Genomic DNA, 13,312 nt, shown 5'->3' with positions numbered 1-13,312 from the left:
TTGCAATATGTAATTCCATAATTTGCGACTTTGATGGCGAGGAAAAAGAACATTTAAATTATATGAGTTAATTACCATTTTAATTTTAACAACATAAAAACTGATACAAGGGGCCTTTTTACAAGGCTCTTCTATGCTTCGCTTCGCTCATTGGTCTAACAACATATTTATATTATATCCTACGTTCTTCCGATCGTTTTGAAACTTTGCCATTTGGTCAACTATAGATATTCAAATCAATTCCGCCGGTACGATGGCGAAAAATAGTCGTAATAGACACGTGTAAAAAATGCTACAATTTTAACCATCTTGACGTCTTTCTAACATTTGCAGCAGGCCCAATTTTCCTAGATATGCCACTGCATCGGATACACGATACGGGGTCCAAAATACGAATTTCTCCGTTTGATAAACACGGGAAAAACAGAAGGTAGGAAATGTATTGGCAGGAAGAAGTTGTCTTGGCTTACGTGAACCGATATGAGCGCCGAAGATGTGTTCCGAGCCGTTAAAGACCGATGCAAATAATCGGCGAGGTGGTCGCCAACGTCCGGATGCGGACAAGGCATTAGAAGACGAATAAGGAGAATGTAGAATAAGCATTAAAAAATAAATAAAAATAAATTACACCTCAAAGTGAGGACCACTCTAACTTCCCATGAAAATATACATATAATATATTAAAAACATAAAAAAAATACATTCACAGATCGAACGAGTTCGTTTCCGAACACGAGCCGGTAGACACGTCGAGTTTTTCGCTACTCATTTGTCGAAAGGCGTTTTGAATAAAAATGGGTCGCAAAATCGGATCTAGCATACATGTGTGGCTCGTGCCCGTGGCCGATTACCGTTAATGCGCGACAGTTAAATCGACATTTTGATTAATTATTATTGGAGGATGATCGCGGCCGACACCTGGAACCACCCAATACATCAAGCGGTACTCGATACGTATCGACCGGTCGATAAATCACCGGTGTGTGGCACGCGATCAGGTTTTTCGCATAGCCGAACATAAATACACACACACATATGTACATATATGCACGATGATTTCTAAAAACGAATAGGTCAGGTTTGTTTGCGGCCGTCCAATTTTGAGACGAGCTATGAAAAATTGGGTGCACTAGACGGAAATGGTCTCGAATGGTGGCCCACTGCGAAATGGGTCGCTGACCAATTAGACGATGCATCTCTCTCTTGTTCCTACGTGTGTATTACATATTATACATATATATGTGTGTGTGTGTGTATGTGTATGGGGGGCCCTTACCTGGCGGCCATCGTTCATAACCGATCATTAACCCGCTTCACCTCTTTTTGCGCCGGAAACTTTTTTCCTTTGAAGGATATACATAGTATGTACATATGTATACATGTATATGTATGCGCCTTCGTCGGAAATTTCCACACGTTCAATATTTAAATCGTTCCCTATATTTTACACAGTTTTTGAAATAATATACATACAACATTTTCCTAATTTCGTACACATACAATGTTGTATTCATTTTATTCACTGTGGTACACTATAACAATCAACATGTGACATTTTATAATGTGCAAGAGAGCGAAGGGCATTGAAGCAATTAAAAAAATAGAACATAAAACAAACCAGCAACATCGATCAATGATTAGCATGTAATACTTTCAATTGTGCGGTCACGGGTTCTATCCCTGGTGTGTGCTGCTGGCCAGACCTTAAATATTTTCAGTTATTTCAGAGTTATTCAGCATCTCGATTTTCGCTGATTTGTAGAAATGCTGCAAATTTGTCTACATATGTCTCTATGAATGTTTTTATTTGCCTTGTAATACTTATCTACAATGTTTGACCATAGATGTCATGTGTAATTTAAATAAATGGGAGTATTACCTGTATATATAATAAATAATTCTCTGTATAGCACACTCGTTGTGTAGGAGCAATCTGTTAGATGATTATGCATGATTGATTGTATAAAATAAATAAATATAGTCGTAATACGACAATATTATACAATTGTGATTGTAATAATAAATTTAGCTGCCGAGAGGTCCCGGATTCATGCCCTGGTATGACTTCGATTGAAGAGAATATATTCGGAGTATTTCTGCAGTGCTGCTAGTCAGATTTAGATATTTATGCCTTTGTGACTTCAAGTAGATCGTTTCCTTTCAGAGTTTGTCAATTCATCTGATTTTATTTTTGAAACGGTTCCTTACCGAATTGACAACTAACTTATCAATTATTTGTCACTTCTATTTGAATATAATTTCAAATTTATAATCTATAAATTTATATTTGTTCAAGTTTAAAACCATAGGTATCGCTTTAGAGCAACATGTAGTAGCACCATGGTAAAAATATATATTATTTTTAATAAATAAATAACCATTAATAGTCGACGCATGTTCTGGTGATAAGCCATTCAAAACCGAAACACAAAAGTTTCATTTCCAAGAACAGCTACAAAACTTCACTTCCATGAATAGTTTTCGAATACGTGAATTCATCCAATCTTCCTATAACAGTCTATTTATTTATTTACAAATAAAATTACTTGATATTAAAGTTTTAATTTAACTGTGTATTTACATAATGCGGATATAAAAAAAAAGAAAATACATATGAAAATAGAAAGAAGGTATGTACGTGCAGAAAGAAAATGCATACTTTATTTTTAGAAACTTTTTTTTATATTTTATAAACGATTTAATGCTAGTTGTTTTTGTTAAGAGCTTTTTTTTAAATAAAATAATGTTACAATCTTTAACACAAATTATTTTTAGCACTGCCTTCGTATATTTAATAAAAAATACTTCAACCAGATCCAAATATTTTATATTAAGTAAACAATCGATAAAATGTGCATAGTTATTTAAGAAACGTGACCTTTATTAGATATTTTATAATTACATATTGAAAAGTTAAAATAATTCTGTTCTTAAGACATAAGACTAAGCTACTTGAACTGGCATAACAACTATTCAATAAATCATATACATACTTCATACTATTAAATCAAATAAATCAATCCATTGAAATAAAATTACCCAAATATACATATGTATGTACACTTCGCCATTCACACACGAAAGATTACCCACCCGCACAATACAAACGAGCGAATAAAAGCTTATCACGCCAGATTATTTTCTACTATAAATTAATACGAAAAAAAATATATTCACACGTGTAAACCCACCCTCTCTCCCTTTTCTCTCGACCGCCCAACCACCCTTCACCCTTCATCCACCCCTACGTTATCGGTTCTCTGTATCGGCGGAAGTGGCTAATGGCAGCCAGTCACGCCACAGCACAATCTCACCCTCCACGTAGGGGTTGTTCCTTCTGTTGACCACACGGCACACACCCCGCCATAACCGACTATTAAAACCACTTGCATTTTCGGCGCACACACACACCTAACATCTACAGCACCTTTCAAATTATAAATAATACGACTTGCGATGAAATCCCGTTAAAATTACAATAAGTTCTTCGACATACGCACGCAAACATACCCAAGCGTTATTTTATACTGAAATAAATTCAACCACCCTCTAAGTACTGCCGACTAAGCTAATGGTTCATTATTACAGTGATAAATGCGTATTTGCAGGGCCCAAATTAAGGGCACGTCGTAACCGACCTCGATCGTACAAAAAAGTCGTATTACACGAAAGCGAATGAAATTTTTTGTTTATATTTTCATATGTACGTTTTAAATTCAAATGCTACTTAAAATTTATACTACAAAATATCAGTTCACCAAAAAACTAAACTTTGTAGGAAACAATCTAATATCTATTAAACGAAACAGTATCTATGTAAGTCTAGTAAAAATAGCCAACCATTCAAGTGAAGCAATAGCCTTCCAACTTCAAGTCTTTAAAGACTCATTTATTTAGCACATTGGATCAAAGAAAGATAGCTAGCACGAAATTTATGAACACACTTTCGAACTGAACTGTTTCAGATATTTACAGATAAGGCACTCATACAGTACAATTACATACATTAGGATACATCACTCGAAATACATATTATACATGCAGTAATGACGCACACCTGTATAGGGGAGGAATTTTTCACCGGCCAACGTTTACACATCGACGATTACGCCTTTGATAAAATCTAAAATCGAGCATTTTAAATCAATGTTTACCGTGTGGGAAAAAAAGGAAAAGGAAAAACGTAAAAAATAACTTCATCGAGTGGACATTTCAGAAAGTTTTCCCCGGCATATACGCATACATAAGTTCAAATATTTACCGTCATGTCCGTACTAAAAACGAACGTCTACATCACAAGTAGTGTTGCGAGGCAATTACGAACTAGCGGGCGACCGGATCAGATAAAAAGGGTAACCTAGCGACCGAAACGCAACAACAGATGTAATCTGCCCATGAACATATTCACAAAATGACGTACCAACACTCGCTCTCTATTTCATCGAGTCAGCTGAAAATCGGCTCAAATCGCCATTTTCCACCAGTTCAATCGATTTTCCACACTCTTGTCGACCATATGAGCTCGTTCCAAAGATGACATGCACTTAAGACAGACATACAACGTTTATGGATACTTTGTAGTCATCGCGATGTGTTCCGGCGCGTTCCTCAGAAACAACATCGGGTGTGGTACACGAGCACGAATATTAACTAAACTGCACGGCGAACATATGCTCTCTTCTCGAGAAATATTTACGGCGTGAATATTAAATTTATTCGAGTGTGTGCATTTGGCATGTGGATAATGACCGTCGATATTACTATTATAAATAATAATAATCTTCAAATCATATTTATAAATGTGTTTAACTGCAACAGGTGTTGTTGATCATGATGTCACGCGACTGTTTTAAATATTATCAACATTATAATAAAATTTGTGTTTAAATTTGGTCGACGATTGCGATGATGCTGGCGACGACGCTGATGTTGAAGAAGTCTCCAGCCTTAAACTAAGGCATCAGGAAATTCACGGGTACTTAAATAACTCCTGTGAATTCTCCCAGTGCCAAGGTTCACGACTGCCGATCCAGTTGACGTCCTCTTCAGTCCAAAATGTTCTTCTATGCGAGTATGTAAATTCAAATTTAATACGGATAATACGATGTTTGACAAGAGCCCACCATGTTTGGATACAATTTATGTAATTGAGCCAGACTGTATCGGTGGTTAATTCGAAATGCTACTATGACCTGTCACTGTGTCTTGTTTATATTCGAAACATAAAACAAACAAATTTGAGCGACACGTTAAAGTGGTGATTTTTTCTATCGTGTCACGAAAAATCAACCATTTTTTTCCTACGATACTTTTTGAGTGGGATATACATACATAATATAAAATTATAATTTCGACCACGCCTGCACGAACTGATTTTCCCAGATACGACACAGAACAATGATTCGAATTTCTTATGAATGAACTGAAAAACTTAACCTTACAAATGAATGTAAATTGCGATTAGTGAAAGTTGGCAAATAACAATTACCATTGCATGTGAGCATAGATGATGCGAATGAAAGTAAAAATACGAAAACAATTAATTATGGGAATAACCCAGCTCAACGTATCAAACACATCTTTACGCCGATTTATCAACGTGAACTTCGCTATTTGGAAATACCTGACATGCCTATAGGTATACGTATACTTTTTGATACTCCTTATTAACCGACCGATGCAACGGATAAAATATTTTGTGCGTCGAAAAAAAAAATCAGTCACGATTTACGGATCTAAACAGGTGTACGAAGAATGGCAAAGTTTAAATTTCGGTTAACCGAAACCCACAAATTTACAACGAATATTGCAAAATAACCACTAGCTAGCTGTACATAATAGGTTTATAACAAAAATATTGTCTGCCTATGTAGCTATAGCTATATATGTATCTATGAAACTCTAACTACCGAAATACGTATACAAATAAAACAACCATATTGTATAATAGATTTTTTCTTTCAAATCTATGACCCATAAACATTCTAGTTTGAGTAACCAGTCTGGCGAAATTTTCAATCCTTATCTTAATTATACATAGTTATATTATATTACAGTCAGTAAATATTTTTAATTTAAAAAATATAATTAATATGTATGCACATTGCAATCTATGATATATCTAAAAATGTTGTATTTTAATATTTCTAAAAGTTTTTTTCAATTTAATCTTAAATATAATATATTTTATGTATATACGAATGTAGCAGGTATGATTACGTATCAGTTTTGTTAAAAAATACACCGTTTTAATTTATTTTGACTTTTAAGCGATTTTAAAACACACACAACGAACGATTCAGTACCGAAAATAAAATATATAATTACACACATCTTTCGTACAAGTTCAACACACCCGTCACGTTCTACGAATACAATAATCGACCCGTCCAAACAAGCCGTCAGAATAACGAACTTTTGTCTATATCACTAGCTTTCTATATCACAAAACCAAAAAATAAAACAGTTTAACTCACGCGCGTGCGATTCGATCAGTGGTATATACATACTACATAGAAGCGTTTCATTAACTACATACTTCATACCAAGTTTCGTATTCCTAGTAGACTGTTAAAGAGACGAGCGAAGATTACCAATTGCCATTTCTAACGAATCGATATGTAGATACATATGTACATATTATACATACATACATATAAATATATGTAATACCCATACGTACGAATAATAGATTTCCAAATATGTACATATCTACTTTCATGAGCATGTCTGTAAATGTTTTAAGACCGATCATTTTTTGCTCAACATTGAAAATGTCTGTTTATATTATACATACATACATACGTATAGTAAACAGTAGAAAAATTAATGTGTTCACGTCAGCGCGTCCGCGTGCCCGCACACAATGGCTGATGAAAAACCGTTAGTCCATTTTCACAAATCACTCCTCGCAAGCCAAATAAAAATATATCTCTCAACGCTGACAATTATCTCACAGCGACACACGATTCATATAAACCCCGCATGAAAACACTGACCCATCGTCCGCGTATCTGCGATCGACGAGAGTCTCGCTATAAATGTCAAAAATGCGATTAAATTTAATATCGAACGAATTTATACGTTCATTGCTTCAAGCGTAATGCCGCACAACAATCGCGAAATCTATTAACCGTTTTTTGAGAGCGCGTCTGCACAGAACGGTGGAAAAAAATCAATAAAATATCAATTTATGCACTCTCTATTATGTACATATGTATACACACAGTGAGCAAAAAACGGTACCTCTTTTATGAAATTCATAGTAAACACCTCCCGAAATAAGAGCACCACTATGAAGAAAAAAAATGTACTACTATATAATATGAATAGATCGTGTCGGTTTTTGCTGTTTCGGTTACGCCACGTACACATTACGGAACATGAATGAATGTTTCCATATAGAATATACTAAAAAATATTTTTCGAATTGGTGTTTACATGCAGCTTGACCTGTACTAGTACAAACAAACCTTTAATAGTGCTGGGTCGATGTGATTGATTTAAAGAGCACTAATTTAAAATTATTATTTTTAACGAAAAAATAATAATAATATTGTAGCGTGGACGTGTAGAGGCGTTTCCGAGATCGGAGTTAATTTACATAGCTAATAGCGGCAGAGGTAGCTTATTGTTCTTGATGCGTCGGCCTACCAGCTTCGAATGAAACACAGGCCAAAACCGCCGAGCATTTATACCCAACGGGTACTCTCCGCAAAGAGACATCATTGGTTGATGGGTCGCGAGACCTTATTGGTTATTGAATACGGCTCGTTTATTCGCCGAGGCCTTTTTAGGTAAACCGGTGGTCGACGAGCACTAATCACCTAACCACTACGTTACAATATTAATTTAATTTATATCAATTTTATATTCAATTCGCTTATATTAAGTTTGTAAAAAAAATCAAATCAATTTTCTTGCAAAATATTTTGATCAATTGCAATCATATGTGTATGTATGCACATAAAAAAGGAAAAATATAATTATATCATTGCAAAAATGTATTTATGTATATAATATTATATTGATTTACCTATCCAATAGCGTTAAAATTAAAATACACAGGTCTCAAAAATGCAGTTGAATTTTTTTCACACTATTCCTAAACTAACTTCCCACTTTCTAACGGAAACACTCGACATGTTTATATTTCCTCTATACAATATGTACATATGAGCATTGATACTACAGTTATTAAAACAAAAAACACAATTTTCCGAAAAAAGTATCAGATCAGTCACCAAAGTTTTTATCGCCGCTCGTAAAATAGCCATAAAAATTATAGCATGCAATAAAAACACATTTGAATTTCACAAGGAGGCAGTATGCAACCGTATGTGAAAAATTGATAGGCCGAAAATACGACCCCCCCCCCCCCTTCTAGCTACCCCAAAGCCGTCGTGTAGGCAAAATAAGTATATTTTACATGAATCGCCATAAAAGGTTTTAGTAAAACGGTGCTTGGTACCGTTGAATTGAATCCCAGGCCCGGTCCTCCATTGTACGGAGGAAAAGCGGGCCCGTGCCGAAAATCCGGTACCATCAGTTCCAATCAATCCACACACATACATCAAACACGCATTAACCGACGTACCATTCTTAAGTGTATACCATTACAAAGGTTTCAGTTTCATTATTACCGAAATTTCCAACGTCCATTAATCACCAACAAAAAAGTACAAGGCAGTCTCTTCGCCGAACGCACCTTCGTCTAGATCAGTATCGCCATTTCGTGAACCGTCGTAAAGGTTACAATAAAACCTGGCTCACACTGAACACACACACACACAAATCCCACCCCTTATTGAAAGTATTAAGTGGGAAAATGTGCGCGTGAGGCCGTTATTAGGGATGTAAATCCGCGGCCAAAACGGGGAGAACGGAAACGAGTTTCCGTGGAAATTACCATATGGCCGAGGCGCCTCTACATGAAAACCGGGGAAAAGGGAAAACGTGGGCGAGTAGGTGGGGGCCTAATTTACTTTTTTACACGTGGATATTTTGGGTGAATATATAAGTGGCACGATTATTAATAAAAAAAAAAGTGCGTACGTTTTATAAAGAACCAAAACAGAATTATACATAAATATATATTTATGTAGACAAGTATGACTCGAATGGGCATGGACGATTTATGTTGTTCTACATGAATTCAATACGAGTCCGTTGTACCTCGAACAGACTGAATTCAATATTCAATAAGCAAATAATATTATACTAGTCACGTTGTAATTTGATGAAATTACTATTGGCATCGTTCTGTGCAAACGATCCTACCAGACCAGACGATCCGTGATCGATTCCGTATACTTAGTTGAGTATCAAAATTACACACGCAATGTTGTTCGGTGAACTGGACACGTCACTTTTACAATAAATAATTAAACGCGTTTGTTCCAGCTTACGAACCCTAATGATTGTTTTCATTTGGTTTCTGAACCGCCACAATAACCCTCACAACTACTTTTCAAAACTCTTACCTAATTGAACCAACACACAATTTAAATATTATATAATAGTATAGGTACTAAATCAATGCATCGAGGTGGTTGTATACGGTTTTATATCAAGATACTTTACTCTATATTATAAATTACTCTATTGTAAAATGGAAAATTCTAAATTTCGATTTATTTTACTCAATCTCTATAGTTATTTGTAAATGATAATATTTAAATCTTATCGTAGTTATTATTTTCATTCTTCCATCCGTAGATTGATTAGGTATGGCAATGGGTATGATGATTTGATTGACTTTTTTGGAATGATTCTGGATTCAGTTAAACTCCGACTTTTAATTCGTTATAATTAATTTCTGTATATATGCATATATGTATGTATGTGAGTGAATATATTTATATATGTTTTAATGTTTTTGAATGATTTTGTATGTTATTAGAAGCCACTTATTTTGTGTTAATGAACGAAATTTCAGCTCTGATAATAGCCCACCACGAAACTTCCAAATTTCCAATTCAAATACAATCCACCTCTGAGCAAAAACTACAATAGTTTTTTTTGTATACAAGTGCCTCCATATTGATTTTTTATAAATAGAAAACGACAAGAAACTCTTATTTTACACTAAAAGAAATTCTACCAAAATTTTACGCAGTGAAAACCATGAAAACCGTTCCTAAGCAGAATTAAAACAATATGATAAAAATACGAAGCAATTTTACATACAAAATAATACATACATACATATGTATGTATAGGCATATTATCCATCAGAATTATATGAAAGTCAATCGAGTCCATACACTTTGCAGACAGTTATTGCATAATGAAATTTCAAACTATTTTAGTATATAGACTTATGGGTTACGACTTGGGCTAGCAATACCCTCCCCCCCCCATCGATCAAACAAAGACGTAGGGGTGGTTTTGTGTTGGGGCGGCGGGTGGCCATGGCGACGAACACCCCATAACCCACCCCTATACCTCAAAAGTCTACAGTGAAACCCAGATTTATACACAAAAAGTAGTTAAATCATCGAAACAGAATTTTTCACCCGTCAATTATCCACACATATGAGTAACTCGATGTTAAAACAATTTAACCCATAAGTGTTGAAATATCGAACCACCCTGGATAAAAAACCGTATATACATATATGTGTATGATAGTTAACGTGTATATATAACGTGATATACATATAACGTGTATGATAGTTCAGGGGTGAGCGCCCTCCACTTTAATCGTTCTGATTTAACCCTCGCCTATGGGAAATTGTTGATAAGAAACACAAAGTCGAAAGGAAGGACGCACAGCCATTGCACGCGATGTTCTTCATTTACTAACGGAGAATCACTTCGTGTTTGTGTGGGTGTGTTTAAAAAATCAATTTAGAAAATTTTTCAATGGGGAAAGTACATATGAACTGTAATTGAAAAAGTTGATACAAAAAAAATCACCACTTCAATCAATAATCTTTTGAGGAAAAGTGTGGAAAATTATACATTGAAATTTTTTAGGGTCAGCACTCACATAAATGACAAGAAAATTTCATAGGAAAACTTTTCACTCCGTGATAAAATGGTCTTTAAGTTCTTTTATAATAAACAGAAAATACTTTTAACCAGACATATTGACTCAATTTTTTAAAACATTTAAGACATTGATTATCCGGACTAATGCTGGTAGTACGGGCACAGGTATTTGAAAAACACGAATAATCCGAACTATCAATTTTTAATATCGTTTATATTGTTTGAGTGAATGTTGTTTGTGAGTAAGTGTTTGAGTGATATCTGCATAACTCTGCATTGAAATCCCGCGTCTGATAATTGAGAGTATACTGTATATTTTAAATCGTACCATTAATCCTGGATCTATCCTGTTGACTCCCACCGGTTGACGTAATTTCTGTAACAATAAAACAATAAAATTAGTAAACAATTGAATTATTTTTTAAAATAAACATCATAAATTTCATATTGGTTTGAATTTGTTGTGTTATATTATATTTTAGAGAAAGAGTCCGTTTACCCTTATTACTGTGTGACGCACTCGTTCGCCGTTAACATGTTAAAGGGCGACCGGACATGAACAAATATAAATTAAGGTGAGTTGAGGGGTTGATGCGAGCACACCCGACAAAATACGAACGGCTCGAAAAATTGTATGATATAATTGTATAAAAATTGTATGAAGCGTCAGACCTGTACGTTCTAAATGTGTAATCACTGTCGTAATTTATGTGGAATGATAATTTTTATTGTGATAAAAATTAATAGGCGTGTCAAAATTGTAAAAAGACGTGATTCATTGTCTTCACTTTCTAGACGCCCCCACATACATACATACAAGAGAATTTTCATTCCTTTACATCGGAGAGCCTATATTGATTTTGATCGGCGCACTATAGCAACCTTCCCACGCGCTGTCATTATACTGATCTTTTGCAATGTCTATTTGTTGGCGTTAAACGTCTATTCTTCTTTATAATACTTTAATATTCATGAGATCGTTCGTCGCACGCCGGCGTACGTTTATGTGGAAAAAACGATTAAATTCTCGAAAATTTCATTTTCTCCTACTAATAAAAATTTATTGATTCAATAATGTTTTTTTTTTTTTGACATAACTGTTAATCAATTCGACGCTAAATCTACAGTTTTATTAGTCACAGAAACACCAATAGATGCACACATGTACATATATCTTCAGTTGATATGTGTATAATAGCCAATTTCTAACTGTCTATACATTCATACATATTTTGAATTTGAATTAAATAATACCAATCCATTTAACATTTTATACGATTACTTACTTACATGATAAATAGAAATTCATTATTCAAAGACATTTAAAAAATACAAAAAATACTATTTATCGCTATGACTATAAGATAAATATAATACAACAAATAATTTCTCGATTGTTATACATATAGAGTCTATGTATATTATAGACATACATATGTATATAATATAAATATATGCATGTACCTATACATACATATATTACAACCCTTTTTGAAAATTAAACAAGATTTATTCCTTAAAAGAAAAGTATTTGTTCGGAACTGTTTAATATGTACTAGTGGCCAGGAGCACGATTCGTGCATGTGCGCAAAGCACGTCCGACTGCGCGCACACATTGAGCTCCTCTGTCGTCGACGGCCACATCCCCACCAGAGCGCGCACCATATCTCGCGCCGTCTCACTCACTCTTCCGGTTTTTTTCGTATAGCTCCTCGATATTCGAAATAAATTTTTTTGGTCATATTGTATAAGGGTAATATTTTTTTCTGGTATAAGTCATCACTGAAAATACAGTTCAACTATAAATTGCTACCAGGTTAGATGGAGATTTTAGGTGTTCGTGAAAACGTCAGTCGGCTAATAGATTGGAAAGTCACAGTCTTTTTTTTAACACATTCTTAGAGTTATCGTAATACCTAGCTAATACTAATGCATTATTGAATTCTAAGGCAATTGTAAAAACATCAGAGCTGTCAAAACTCAACTGTTATATTACAACTGGCGCACATTGTTGAAAGTGTAATTGCGCATGTACAGATATAATTTACTAGTTGAATTCTATTCGACTAAAAATGACCAAAAACGCCACTGGAAATATGCATATTACAACTGAAAATATATTTCGACTGTAACATCAACTGTAACCACTAGACATTGCAAACATTTTTAATTATATAATACGATCAATAAGTGTTTTATACAGTTGGAATATTTTTGTACATCAATCATCCACAGAGACATCTATGGAGACATTTTTTGTATACAATCGGCGAACCATTTGTATAAAAAAAAAAACAGACACGGAACAACTCAAGGT

At 34.5% G+C, this 13,312-nt stretch overlaps 2 protein-coding genes across 5 annotated transcripts in view; both read right to left on the bottom strand.

Annotated features, from left to right (window-relative positions):
• LOC143920309 (myogenesis-regulating glycosidase-like) overlaps positions 1–13,312 on the bottom strand; it is a 950,780-nt gene that overhangs the window by 633,640 nt on the left and 303,828 nt on the right. The window lies entirely within an intron of this gene.
• The window catches only part of LOC143919883 (uncharacterized), a 62,313-nt gene that overhangs the window by 6,271 nt on the left and 42,730 nt on the right, over positions 1–13,312 (bottom strand). For 3 of the 4 annotated variants that reach the window (XM_077442443.1, XM_077442445.1, XM_077442444.1), the window contains exon 2: positions 11,324–11,371. The exons of the other annotated variant lie outside the window; for it this stretch is intronic. The gene's annotated coding sequence lies outside the window, so the exon portion shown is untranslated. The remainder of the gene's footprint in view (positions 1–11,323; positions 11,372–13,312) is intronic. 4 annotated transcript variants of the gene reach the window in all.

The sequence above is a fragment of the Arctopsyche grandis genome, chromosome 12, assembly GCF_051622035.1.
Source record: "Arctopsyche grandis isolate Sample6627 chromosome 12, ASM5162203v2, whole genome shotgun sequence".
NCBI classification, from domain to species: Eukaryota; Metazoa; Arthropoda; class Insecta; order Trichoptera; family Hydropsychidae; genus Arctopsyche; species Arctopsyche grandis.
This window is presented reverse-complemented; position numbering and strand designations above follow the sequence as displayed.